The sequence below is a fragment of the Passer domesticus genome, chromosome 3 (assembly GCF_036417665.1).
Source record: "Passer domesticus isolate bPasDom1 chromosome 3, bPasDom1.hap1, whole genome shotgun sequence".
In the NCBI taxonomy this organism is placed as follows: Eukaryota; Metazoa; Chordata; class Aves; order Passeriformes; family Passeridae; genus Passer; species Passer domesticus.
The window spans coordinates 40,307,661-40,321,403 of record NC_087476.1 but is presented as its reverse complement, the minus strand read 5'-3'; the positions used below and the strand labels follow the sequence as shown (position 1 = coordinate 40,321,403).

The window sequence follows — 13,743 nt, the reverse complement described above, 5'->3', positions numbered from 1 at the left end:
AGTTTAGAATGCCTTCAGGTGAAGTTCATAGATGGTGGTCATAATAATTTCTTCATAATATTAAAAAAATAAATGTTGACATTCATTCTATAAGTACCTACCCTTTCTCAGATTACCCAGGAACATCTTAAGCAAAGATCTGCCCCAGCTTTAGGGGTGATTTGTTCTCTGCTTCCTGAAAACCTGGCACATTTTGGAGAGAGAGGGGGTGGAATACTTGGTTTTATTTGTATGTATGAGCAAACAGACATTGGCTGTACCAAACTAGATGGCAGTAGTGGGCTTCTGTGGTAAGTCTGACAAGTTGCTGGTGCTTAGGGAACAAGGCAATGAAACTAAGCACCACACCTATTGCTTTACAAATGTTACATGGAAGGATCCTTTAAACCATTGCATCTGAAAAGCTACTTTTTACACTCACTTTAGTATTCTTTCACACTGTCAGAGTGGTAGTCCACACAGAGTGCACTTCAGTATAAGTAAGGATGTGATACTCAACAAGGGAAAATGGAAGAAAAAGCTGTCTTTCATTATTTTACTTCCTATGGTCTTTGGCCTTATCTATCAGGGCTCTTGTAATATTTTTTGACTCTTGATTTATGAGGTTTTGCCGATAAAGACAAAACACCTGCACCTGTTAAACTCCCATAAGAGTTTGTCTCCTCTGGCAGTCACTCTTTCTCACCTTTCCCTGGATAAGCTGCAGTGGAAAGCAGTCTTAGCCAGAGCTCAATGCCACAGTTCCTTGCTTTCCATCAGAGAGGGAAAGAAATTTCAGCTTTCCAGTACCCAAGACACATTCAGGCACAACTTATTTAAAGTGGGCTGTGCAGCTTGGGCAATATCAAAGAGGAAGAGGACTCCAAAGAGAAGGGAGGTAGGGAGGGAGGGAAGAAGATGGAAATGAGAAACTAGGCAGGAAAGGAGCTGATTTTAAACTCCCTCATGAACACCATCACTTCTTGAGCCACTACACTTAGCCTTTTGGCTGCTTTGCTTTTGCTGCTTTTTCTGAAGGCTGCATTTTAAAAATGAGCTTTTTAGTCAGTGTTAAAGCAGTGAGTGGCAAGAGAGCTGAAACACAGCCTTCCCTTCACTGGCCACAAGCCGTGGCAGGTGGCACGTGCTCAGTGGCAGGAGCTCACTGCAGGGACTTGTGGCCACAGTATCCAGCTCTTCAAGGAGGGGAGTGATGGCAGGCAGGAGGACCCTCGTAGTGGCAAAAGAGCTCTCAGTGACTCCAGCTATAAAGAGATGGGGCAAAGAAAAGATAAATGACATTATTTCCATCTGTTGTGATACAGAAGCTTACACCATGGTAAATTAAGCAATTCACTTGATGTAACAGGAAATGCTGATAGAAATCTAACCAACCATTCTTACTCCAAACCTTCACCTAGTGAAGGCAATATCAGTTTTGGGGCTTTAAGTTTCTGACAAAATGAAACAGAGTATTATGCAAAAACATGAGCTTTCTGTTGTCAAAAATGGGATTTTCGAAAACACAGGGCGTATTAAAAACCTGTGGTTCGGCAACTACCAGTGTTCAAACATGAAAACATCAGAACCCTTCCAATCCAAAAGTGCTGCTTCTTTACCTTGACATATCTGAACATTAATTTTAAAGGCATAAACTATGTAATACCTGTCCTATAAAGGATACGCATAAACACATAATATCATGCTCACTAATAGTTTATTTAGACATGATTAAAACAGCTGGTATCTACCACACAAAGGCAATTTATAACAGAGACAGAAAACCTTAATCCTGTCTGTAAGGTCTTTAAAGTTTCCACTTGTTATAAAAATATTTTTAAGCCTGTAACTAGCAAAAATGACTTCATTATGATCTCATGTGCTGCCAGAGCACCAATTAAATTGACTTGATAATGTTATGATTAGGCAGTACTTTTCATCAGTTACAAAGCTCTTGATTGAAGAAGAGATTTGCAACACTGAAAGAAATGACCTTGTGATGTGGATTTTTATCAATGACTTTTTACCTTGCTGGTTTCCAATTACATGACAAATAAATAATAGTACTTGCAGCTCCTATTATACTTCTGAGGATCCCAAAGTACTCTGCTGATTAATTAGCTTCACAAGAGCTGTGAGAGTTAGATACATGTTATCCCATTCTTATTAACAATTCAGAATTCAAATGTGATATCTTTGCCCCATTCAAATAAATAGCAAAAATCCTCTTGACTCTAGTAGGGGTAGGAATTCACTCAGACAATTTAAGCAGTTTGACCAAGGTCAGAAAATTTATCTGCAACAGAGCTGGGACATTTCTCCTTTCTCACTATAAACTAACTCAAGAAAAATATACCTAAGGATTTACACCCTATCTTGTACTTCCATTGTCAAAAAGTCACCTTTAGAAGTCATGACATACCTCTATAAACTAAACTTAAAAAACAATTAAAGCATATTAGTTTATTTGACAGAGAAAAAGACAGTGTATGTTCCACAAAGCATTCTTTCAAGTCCTTTTCAGTCTGTAATATAGAAGTTGAAGAACACTTGCTTTTAGTATTTATATGAACATATACATTGAATAAATGTGTATTTGTATTAAATATGTTCTAATATTTGTCGCAGCAGGAATTCATAGAAGAAAATCAATGCACAATACAGCAGTCTACTTGGAGTTTCTCAGCATGTGCTAAGGCAAAATTAAAATTAAGCAATTACATCATAATAAAGAATAATTTAGAAAAAAAAGCATCTGTATTCTTTGATGCTCTAAAATGTGCACTTCATGGTTACAGTTTTTTCTCAGAGCTAATTGCAGTTTAGGATACAGTGCTGTGGGTGTTCTGCACATTGCACTGCAGACTCCTTTGAAGACTTATAGAAAAGAAGGAGAGAGAAAATTTGGTTTTCACTTTTCAGTTGTGGAAGACAGTTGAGACAAAAAAAATCTTTCTGGACTCAGTTAAAAAAATGTGGTACTAGAGCAATGACAGCTGCCCTGTGTTGCTTGTTGTCCACCAGGCCAGCTGGTTCCCTATCAGAGGAGAAATGGAATCTGAGCTACCTTCTTATATTTGGAAAGAATAAGTCACCAACTAATCCTTTGCTGAAAGAAAAAACATCAAAAAATTCCTCCTTTTCAGGGATTACAGGTAAACCTCAATGCCTATCCCCCAGTTTGAGCCAAAAGAATTGTGATAGCGACCCTAGCTCATTGCTTCTTTCTTCTTCAGAAGGTATTCCAAGGATCTTGCTGTGAATGTGAAAGACTCATCATTGATTATTAAATGTGGACAGAGTGATGAAATGTAATTCCTGAACTGGTTCTTCTCTTGTATTGTTGGTGAAAGCAGAGAAGACCCTGGAAAGGGAAAATGAACTAGAGTAAAAGATGTGTCTGTGTGAAGAATGGGAAGGTGACACTTTCAGATAGTTATAGAGACCTATGGAAGATGAGACACTTCTGGCAAAAAAAAAAAAAAAAAAGCCAAAAAAAAAGGAAAAAAAAAAACAACAACAACAAAAAAAAAACACACAAAAAAACCAAACCTAAAACACAACTAAAACAACCCCCCCAAAACCCCCCAAAACACCAAGGGATGACCCTTAGTGCTGACTGTACAGTAACCAGTTTGTCAGAAAAACCAAGGCTGAGGATTGCTAAAACAACTACAATTAAAAGCAATTAATTAGATAATGTGAATCACAGCTGGTTAGTCTGCAGGGTACAATAAAGATTATGTGGGTAGACTAGCCCAACTGGGCCCTGCATGGGGATTACAAGATTTCTAGTGCTATGACAATTTCACAATTAATCCATTCTTTTAAAACATCTTTACTCTTTCAATGCCTTTTTATTATAATGAATTTACATTATAAGTTTTGAATTTTTATATAATATGAATATATTGTAATAATATACCTTTTTGTTATAAATGTACCTCTATTATACAACCATGTAATTTCATTTGGCCAGGATGCAGTAAGTGCACTAATAGGGAGAGGGAAAGAACTTTACAATCAGCATTTAATCTGGCTGTCAGCTCAATAACAGAAAAAAAAAATAAAGCAAGTTTTCACGGTATCCACAAAGGCTCAAAGCAATGTGAACCTTAGATCTTAAATTAATGCTTAGAGACAAAGCTAAGCATAAGCCATTTTACAGTTGTACACAGGTGGCTTTATTGGTTTTGATCCATAAATGCCAAATTCCACATAAACCGTGGTGTAACATAAAAGCTTCTTTCAAGGCACCTTTTGCAGCCAGCTCAAAAGTCATGTTCTGTTCTTTTCAGGATTTCAATTCCTGGAATCATAGAATGGTTTGGATTGCATGGGACCTGAAAGATCATCTACTTCGAAACTCCCTGCATGGACTAGATCACCCACTTGCTCAAAGTCCTGTCTAACATTGCCCTTCCAGGAAAAGGGCATTCATAATCTCTGTGTAATCTTTTTCAGTACCTTGCAACCCTCAGAGTAAAGAATTTCTTCCTAACATTGAACCTAAGTCTCTCTTTCCATTTAAAACTGTTCCCCCTTCTCCTATCACTATCTGCCCATGTAAAATGTCCCTCTCTCTCTTATTTATAAGCCCCCTTTAGGTACTGAAAGGTGGCAGTGAAGTGTCCCTGGAAGAGAGAGAAGATTCTCTTCTTAATGCTGAACAACCCCAGCACTCTCAGCATGTCCTCACAGGAGAGGTGCTCCTGACCTCTGATCATCCTTGTGGCTTGCTCTGGACCTGCTCTAATACGTCGATATGTTTCATACGTGGGGACACCAGAGTTGGATGCAGCACTCCAAGTGAGGTCTCGTGAGGGCAAAGAAGAGGGAGAGAATCACCTCCTTCACCTGCTGGCCACCCCTCTTCTGATACAGCCCATGATCCAGTTGGCTCCCTGCCCATGAGTGCACTTTGCTGGCTCATGTCCATCAGAACCCCCAAGGCTTTCTCTGCAGGGATGCTCTCCATAAATACTTCTTCCAGTCTGTGCTCATGTCTGGGATTGCCCAGCACAGGGGCAGCACCTTGCACTTGGACTTGTTGAACCTCACAAGGTTCTCATGAGCCCACTTCTTGAGTTTGTCCAGGTCCCCCTGGATGGCTTCAGGTGGGTCAGCTGCACCACTCAGATTTGTGTCATCTGCAAATTTGCTGAGGGTGCTGAGGGTGCACTCACACGCTCCCCATCACTGATGAAGATATTAAAGAGCACCAGTCCCAAGACAGAGCCCTGAGGGACACCACTCATTACTGGGCTGCATCTGGACACAGAGTCATTGACCACAACTCTCTGCCTGTGTCCACCAACTCAGATCCTAGGTAGAAAATCACTGCTCTTCACCATCCAAGAATTTCTGTTAGGCAAAGCAAGTTCTCTGTAGTGTGGCATTCCCCAAATCCATTTGCATTGTATTTTAGTGGATTCTAGTATATTACCAAACTATTACAAGCAATGTAGACTGGTTATGCCACAAAAAAACTACCTGTACACACAAGCAGGCATAAAATTGTTAGCATGGTTCAATTACATTCTTGTTTTATGGACATGAAAATGAAGACAAAATCTTGTAAGGCTCTGTGCTGACAATTCACAATTAGGCTTTGAGTAAGTGGAGACACTTTTATGACAGATATAAAAATAAAACAAAATCCCCACAGGATTTTCCAAAGTTTTATTTATGTTCACAGAGCCTGGAAAAAGTCTGAGGATATGCTTGTAGGAAGACATGTTGCTACCTACTGGGATATTAACAATAAGATTTATCACCTTGTTCCAAAGACTCCCAGCAAAAAACTGTGTCCCACTGAGTTTGGCAAAAATAGATAAAAGGTTTGACCTCCTGTCTCTAATAACAGCAGTGGACACCAAACTAGATCATCTGGCTGGCAGGGTGAATTAGCTTGACCACTAAGTGTGTGTGATTAAAATCAGGAACGGACAGACTTTCCAGTAGACAATAAGAGAAGAACAACATAGATCACTCCATTCCATGTGTCTTCTGGCATACCATGATTCACTTTTGGAAGAATATCTTGCAAGGCCGGGCAAATAAATCATAGCATCTAGTTGTCTGCTAAGGCTGCAGCTGGTGAAGGAAAAAACACATTGTGCATGATTCTATTAGGACCAAAAATGGCTACTTGATTTTTTTTTTCCACAGAAAAATTTGAAGCTGCAAAACACAGAAGATACTAAAAAAGAAGCAAGTAATTCATATGTAGCATAGATAGATAGATATAGATATAGATATAGATATAGATATAGATATAGATATAGATATAGATATAGATATACATATATCTCAAGGGGTTTTTTTCTTGGTTATTTCTGTCTCTTCTCCCTTCACCTGTACTCTTCTTCTTTATTGAATACAATCTCCAAGAAACTTAAATCAAATATACAAAGTCACTAAGTTCAAGCAGATTTGAAATTAGGTGAAGAAAGTTCACTCAAACTTACAGACTGTACTTTTGGCTTCAGCAATTCTGAAAACAAAGATAAGCTATATCCATAGGGGAAGAACCTGAAGCCACTCCTGAAATGTAGATAGTCTTTTCAAATGCAAGTGATTTTAATAAACTTCTCTTAAAATATCCTTTGACTTCCTATTGGTTGATGGGTGGAATGGGGCAATACAAACCTCAGAAATCATTATCTCAAATATTTTTACATTGCTATTCTTGCAATCATCATTTCATTAATATCCAAGATTTGACATCAAGATTATGATTTATGAAAATGCTAGGCTCTGGTAGTTCAGAAGAAATATTCTTTCTGTACTATTTTTTTTTTCTGTTAATTCTTACAGAGCACCACTTTCTTAACCATCTACATCCCAGCTCAGATGCTGTTTCTGTTTCTTTTCAGCAGAGGATTGCGTCATTTATTTGGCCAAAATAATCTGATAATCCATTTTTTAATCCTAATATTAATTGGGAGCATTGTATGCATTTTTAAAGCTTTCAAAAATAGGTTAAAATGTGATTTAAGTAAGGATGATATGATGGGTAGTATTCAAACAAATATATGCAACTGATGTTGCTACACTTGCCGATAACATAGCACTGCAAAGGACAATAAAATAAGCTGAAGCAGTCAAGAACTTAATACTGAAGTGCATACACACAGGTTGTAAACCTTGGCAGTTCGTACAAATGCAAAAAAAAAGGTAAAAATAAAGATATATAAGGTGAGGCTTTATAATCCATCCAAATACTGAAAACTATTTTGTATAATTCATAATCTGACACAGTAATTTTAAGCTAAATCATTCTACAGTACAAAGAACATTTAGCCTCTTAAATTTAAAGGTCCTGTCCCTCGAAAAATAGTCAGTGGCCCTTAACCATGTTGTTATTTCCACCATATATGTGAATATGCATGCTGAAACTTGACCATCATTAGTAAAGAACTGCTGCTTTAGGTGTGAAGAACATAATTTTCCCAGTTGAATGGAAGAAAAACAAAGGTGTGGGAAAAAAAGCTTGGAAAAAGTGTATGAGTTGAAATAGGGTGCAATGGAAATGCATGAATAGAGCATAGGTCAAGGGAGGAAAAGGGAAAAAAATATGTGCACAAGGTAGTGTTAAAAGTTAAAAAAACTCTGCATGACATGAGGGACTAGAAAGAAGAAAGTCAAATCAAGAAATGGTGGGGAAGTATGTTGGTGAAAAAACCATCTGGGGGCTATAAAACAAGAAAACCCCTTTGACCTTTGACCTCACATATCAGTCCTAAGTGTGTAACCTGCTCTTAAGCACAAAAGAGAAATAAAAGCTGAACAAACCAATAATGTTTATAAAACATGTAGATAGTTTTATATGGATATAAGGTGGATTTTTGGACAAAATAGATTTTATAAGTGAATACATACCTACGTGTGAGCACAAACTTGCCAAACTGTTAGCTCTGGGATTTCAGGTGCAAAAATCAGCTATCAAGGGTAAAGGAACTGAAGTCATATTTAGCCTCACAATTCTCTGTTGCCAAAGAGCTACAACCGAAGTAGTTCACACTGCAATTTTTGCAGCACAAACTAAGCACAGACCAGCACTATTTTATAAAATCAATATGGAAATGTCATCTGCAAATCCCTGCCCACCCTGCCTATACCATGTCATGTGCATGCTGATTCATACTGCTCCTGCAAGGAGTATTTTTGCATCCAAAGCTTTACCCTTGCCCTTTTTGTTGTTGTTGTGGTTAGTGCAAACAGCAGAGAGAATTCCTTTTGCTTTATCAAATGGTTCATTAACAACCAGTGCTGATGAGTTTCTAATGACATTGCCCCAGTTGTCTGCAGCCTCCCTTCATTTAAGGCCTAGAGGCAATAACACTCACAGAAGTCTTAGGAGTTCCATCACCATCACCACCAGCAGAGACAGCTGGCTGTAGCGACAAGAATCATCAGGCTGTGTTAAACTAGCAAGAGAAGGGACAAAGAGAGAAATCCTGATGGTCAAAAGTTCTACGAAAGGTAACTCCTGACACTCCTTGAGCACGTTGCTGTTAGATTTCACTTAGCATGAATAAAAGAAGCAAACACTCACCCATAATCATAGCATGTTTCTAACAATCCCCATTCTTTCCAGCACGAAATGAAAGCTAAATATTAGACACTAAAAGCTAAAAAATATTTATTTGAGCTTTAATGATTTTTCTCTACTTGTTTTGTTTTTTTTTTCCCTAGGAATTTATTACACTATCTCGCTGTTTGGAGAAAAATAAACTTTTTTTTTCATCAAAAGAAAATGCAAAGATTCACGGGAACATGGAAGAAAATCATCTCACAGGTGCTAACCTCATACTGATCCACTACTTCATAGTCTTATGCAGTCTGCAAAGTATTAGAGATCCTTGTAAAAACATATGTGACAGCTTCAGAATTTTTTATGGTTTTTGTGAAATAAATTTGCAGTAGATAAAGCCAAATCAAAGCTGATGTTTTGAACAAGCAACACTCATAATAAAGATGTTAATGGTTTTATCCCTTTCCATATGTTCTTGCCCATTGCTTTTGGTTTGCTTTGAATTTAAATTTTGATGTTTTTTATTGAAGTACCATGAAAATACATATATAAGAGTTTACGGAGAAAACATCAAAATACAATATGCATCAACCTGAGCACAAGCACTGGAAGAAACATAGTTATTTTTGAAAAGCATGCAGATTGCAGAGGAATGTGAAGGATAGAAGAGATGTCACTGTACAGAAGGAAAGTATATGTAAAAAGAAGTTTTCCCATGATGGGCACTACCTGGCAAATCCTATCCCTATTTTCAGACTCAAGAACCATCACTAAAAGGTTTCAGTCCTGTCTTTAAAGTATTGTCCTCACTTTTTTTCCCATGGGACCCCCCATGGGGGTTCACAGGAGCCCCATCCTAAAGGTGCTGACCCACCAGGAGATTTGAAGGGAACACCCACATCCTGGAAGACATTCCAGTGCTGTATGCTGCTGGCACACGTAAATAACAGGCTGGGCTCTGCTTTATGTCATTCAGAAATTTCCTCTTCAAGATTTAATGTCAGATGTTTCTATTCTTTCCAACTGACAAGTCCAAGTAGAAGAGTCTCAAGTAATCCAACAGAGTGATGAGCAACCATTGAATACCTGTGGCAAAGTTTATACTTGTCAGGAAAAGGTGCAATCTTCAGCACTGTCTACAGCAGCAGGAAGCCTCCTTTCTATTTACTTATCTAGGTTTAGAAAACTCACTTGAGCACTTTGGCAGTCACAAGCAAATATCCTCTTTAGAGATGCTATAATCATTCCTTTATTTCCTGGAATTACTTTATTTCCATCACTTCCATCATGCCCAGGAGGAGTCTGAGAGACTGTTCTTCCATGAAGTAATGTCAGACACAGGGCCACATGGTTAATGCCATTGTCTCTTCCTGATGAGAAGGAAAGAGAGCTGAGTGTGTCTGTATGCTGGAATTATAGCTGCTCATAAAGTCACCCCTATGTTCCAGCACATACACCAAAGGCAAGAAGGGACAAAGCTCTGTTTGAGTGTCAGCTCTTTGCAAAGAGTAACAGATGGCTGTACTCCTGGAAAGGACAGACCTGCAGCACTGCAGTTCAAGGGCTGTGTGGATCTACTCCCAACATAAAATTCTAGACTACATTTTGCACAGTTATCACAAATGCTGGCGTATCCTAAAGTTTCTTGGGTTGTTCAGCGATTTCCTTCTGATCAAGACTCTCATCTGGGTGGTATAAAGGAATTTGTGCTATTCTTTAAATACATAGGCTTCATTTGCATTGTATTACATTGCTTTTTCTTTCCTTAAGTGGCTATTAAATACTTTGTTTTTAATTTTTGCTTTAAACTTTTACTTTCTAATAAAATTATTATTCTATAGTAAATAGAATAGCAGTTGACTGTTCAGGTTTCAGACTCAGCCATTTGACTGAAATGGCAAATTTTAAAAACCTGAGTATCATAAGTCAAATTTTTACCTATGGCAACTCATTTTAAATGTGAGGCAGGCAAAAACGTTTTGCTTACTAAAACTTCCTAAAAACTAGCTAGGAAACTAGCTTTTATGTATAGAGATTCAAATAATTTTATTAATACTATGAGTCCTCCTTGATAAATTACAGCCATCAAATGATAAATAATCTGAAAAAAAACCCCAAAAAATAAAACTAAATCCAGGTACTCAAATATAACTAAATTGTTAAATTAGAAATATAAATTTCTTTAGTTTCTATATAAATTATATAAATGTAAATTTCTTTATTTCTAAAGGAATAGTTTAGAATTATGATTGGTAATTTTTTCAGGATCCAAACTCCTTTTCTTGCGTGAATGTGTGGGAGCAGAGAAACTTCTGAGGTTAGGAATTAGCCACTATAAATATTAATTACAATACCTCAGTAGAAATTGTTCTATATTTATTATTGGTCACTAAAACATTATAGTTCTCATTAGAATTAAGCTGTAATAATTAACTTTTTTATTCTTAATACTGTGGTAAAAAGAAGCTTGACAGGATGGAGCATATTATGTATTTTACGAATAATTCATTCAGTAATTGGATTGTTCTGAAAATCCTTTTCCCCTAGTTTAAAATTAGTATTTATAATCACAAATCTTGGTAAATATAAAAATGCAGAAGCCTAAGCCTGGGCAGAGCACTTTTGGTTCTGTTCCTCTTTTTTTTCCTTCACTCTTCTGCACCTGAGTGTGTTTTCCTTCAGACAGAAGGAGGGATGCAGGATGAATGCTGAAACAAATCTTGCAAATGTTTTCTGGTTTTGTTTCCTCACATTTTCTTTTTCAGAATCCTCGTGTAACACGTCCCTGCACTGCCATGTGTTAAAGCCCCAGCTCCTGAACTGTTGTATTTGGACAACTATTGAGAAGCTCCCTGCATAAGAAATCCTCCTCCTCCTCACAGAATTCTTAGCCCTCGTTGCCTAATGTTAGCCTAGCAAAACAGTGTTTCTTTATACACACGGTGCAAGAAATCAATTCGGTGTGCTTTCCTCCCTTCAACACTTTTTAAGCACTGTGATCATTTTTTGTCTCTGTTTCTTTTAGACATCCTTTCCTAGCTTTAAAGCCCTTCCCCTCTCCCCTGATAAAAAAAAAAAAAAAGGAAAAGGAAAACAAAACAGGTAGAATTCCTCTGTTACTATTAACACCTAAAAATATGATCATGAAACAAAAGCTTTGCTCCTCTGTCCAATTTGATGTCTTTTTCATGCTGCCTCAGTGATGGCCAAATAATTGGTTGTTCACTTGTGTCCTTGTCTCCCCCGACAGTTCCACAGATGCCCTGAACAATGCTCCAAAGACTGCTTTCAGTAGGGGCAAATCCTCATTAATCATTCCTGGCTGACAGCACAAGGGAACACCTGCATCTGGCGCGGGGACCAGGCAGTGGCTTCTGGGAGCGCGCATTAAAAAGACCAACCAATTCAAGAGCTGAGAGTAGGCTTCTAATAGCCATGTGAAAAATCCCCCTCTCGCTGGATTTTCCTTTCATTAAATAGCTAAAATTAGACCTGTGGCTCCTGGTGAGATTAAAATATCAATGTATTCTAAGCAAATCAGGAAATGAACAGTACTGTATGTTATGATAAATGGCTGCTAAATTCTTTATGTCTAGATCAAGCAATGTTAACATTAAATACTGATGAACTGTCACATAATTTTCATTTAGAAACGACTGCACTTTGAGCTTCATGTCCTGTGGTGCTCATAAATATTTTCTCCTGCTATATTTCACAAATAGACTACACTGACTACACAGATATTTTTAGCATGTAGTCCTAAGACCATACTGTGTACAAACTGTTTTCTGTGCAAACACATCAACCTTTCCACCCAAAGCATTATCAGAAAATGTTCATAGTGCTAAAAGGTACTGTAGCCACCCCAGTGCTATAAAACCATGTTCCAGCTTCCTATTACAACACTTTCTTAACAGAATAGTTGCCAGGTGGGGGTTATTAAATTGTTTACATTGTATTTAGAGTACAGGTTAGGATTTTCCTCCTGAGGCAAATGGGAAAGGAGTGAGGAAAGAAAAAAATAAGTTGCATTTTGTTTGTTTGTTTAGTTTTCACAAAAATGAGTCAGGTGTTTTATCTAAACATGTAGAGCCATTAAAACCTCCGGTAGGATTCCAGTTGATTTCAATGGGCCTTGCATCAGGCCCTTAGGCCCCGCATCTGCTCTGAGATTAAACAAGCACATCTCTCCTCACATATAAACTGGAGAAAAGCACCATGGGCTAGGGATTACAGAAAACTAACAGCATTTTTTTTTTTTTTGCACATATGACTGAGCACAACCACGCTTTGACTCTGTCCATAAAATGTGTTCACATCTCAAACAAGCATCACTCAGCTGATACAAAAAGTGTCTTTCAGAAAGCAGTCAATTATCACCTATACACCATGGTGGAGATTTTAGCAAAGGTCAGAAGGGTCAGATGGGCAAGCAAAGGGAAAAAGAAAGGTATGAAAAAAAACCCTGCAGAACTCTGAGCATTAAAATGCCACTAGTGCTGAGATATGTACAGTGTAAAAGTGCATAGAACACATCTGGGCTACAAATTGAATATTTAATTTAAGAAATACTTTCCTGCAATAGTGAATACTGAGGGAATTGATTTGGGGAAAAAAAAAAAAAAAACAAATCTGAAACAGAATTTTAGAGTGTCTTTTTTTTTTTCTTTAACAGGAAGGAAAAGTTTCTATATTCATTTGCAAAGCAAAAGCTCGTTCTGAGCAAGCAAGAATAAAGCTTGAATGCAGTAGATTAAATAAAAAAAAATAGAAAATAACCCAAACACAGGTGACCAAGAGAAAAATTATGAACTGCCACATTTGGGAAAGCAATTATTAACTACTGATGCATATAGAGCTTCCAGACATTTTTATAATTTCTCTTTATATGTTTAATTCTGTCTTTTTAAACTTATTGAACAAAACTTTAAAGATTTTTTTTTTGCATTTTGTTTTCTGTTAGAAAGAGTGACATTTGATAGTGAAATACTTTCTTTCTACAGAATGCAGTACCATCCTCTGCACAGTATGAGAAATGATGCCATCTAAATGCTGTGGGTTAAGCAGATAAATAAGAGCAGCTAGCACAATACAGATACATACCTGGCCAAGTCTCTGAAAGCTACCAGCACATGAAATCACTATTTTCTCTACTGCTTTTTGCTGTGCTTTCTTAGCAGCAACAAAAGCATCTGTTCTTACAAATTTCATGCAGGTGTGATAGA

General features: G+C 37.4%; 1 protein-coding gene across 32 annotated transcripts in view; it reads right to left on the bottom strand.

The window, feature by feature from the left end:
* LOC135296419 (uncharacterized) overlaps positions 1-13,743 on the bottom strand; it is a 384,334-nt gene that overhangs the window by 238,236 nt on the left and 132,355 nt on the right. Inside the window, exon 3 of one of the 32 annotated variants that reach the window (XR_010358514.1) lies at positions 1-3,343. This exon is cut by the window's left edge and continues 97 nt beyond it. The exons of the other annotated variants lie outside the window; for them this stretch is intronic. The gene's annotated coding sequence lies outside the window, so the exon portion shown is untranslated. The remainder of the gene's footprint in view (positions 3,344-13,743) is intronic. 32 annotated transcript variants of the gene reach the window in all.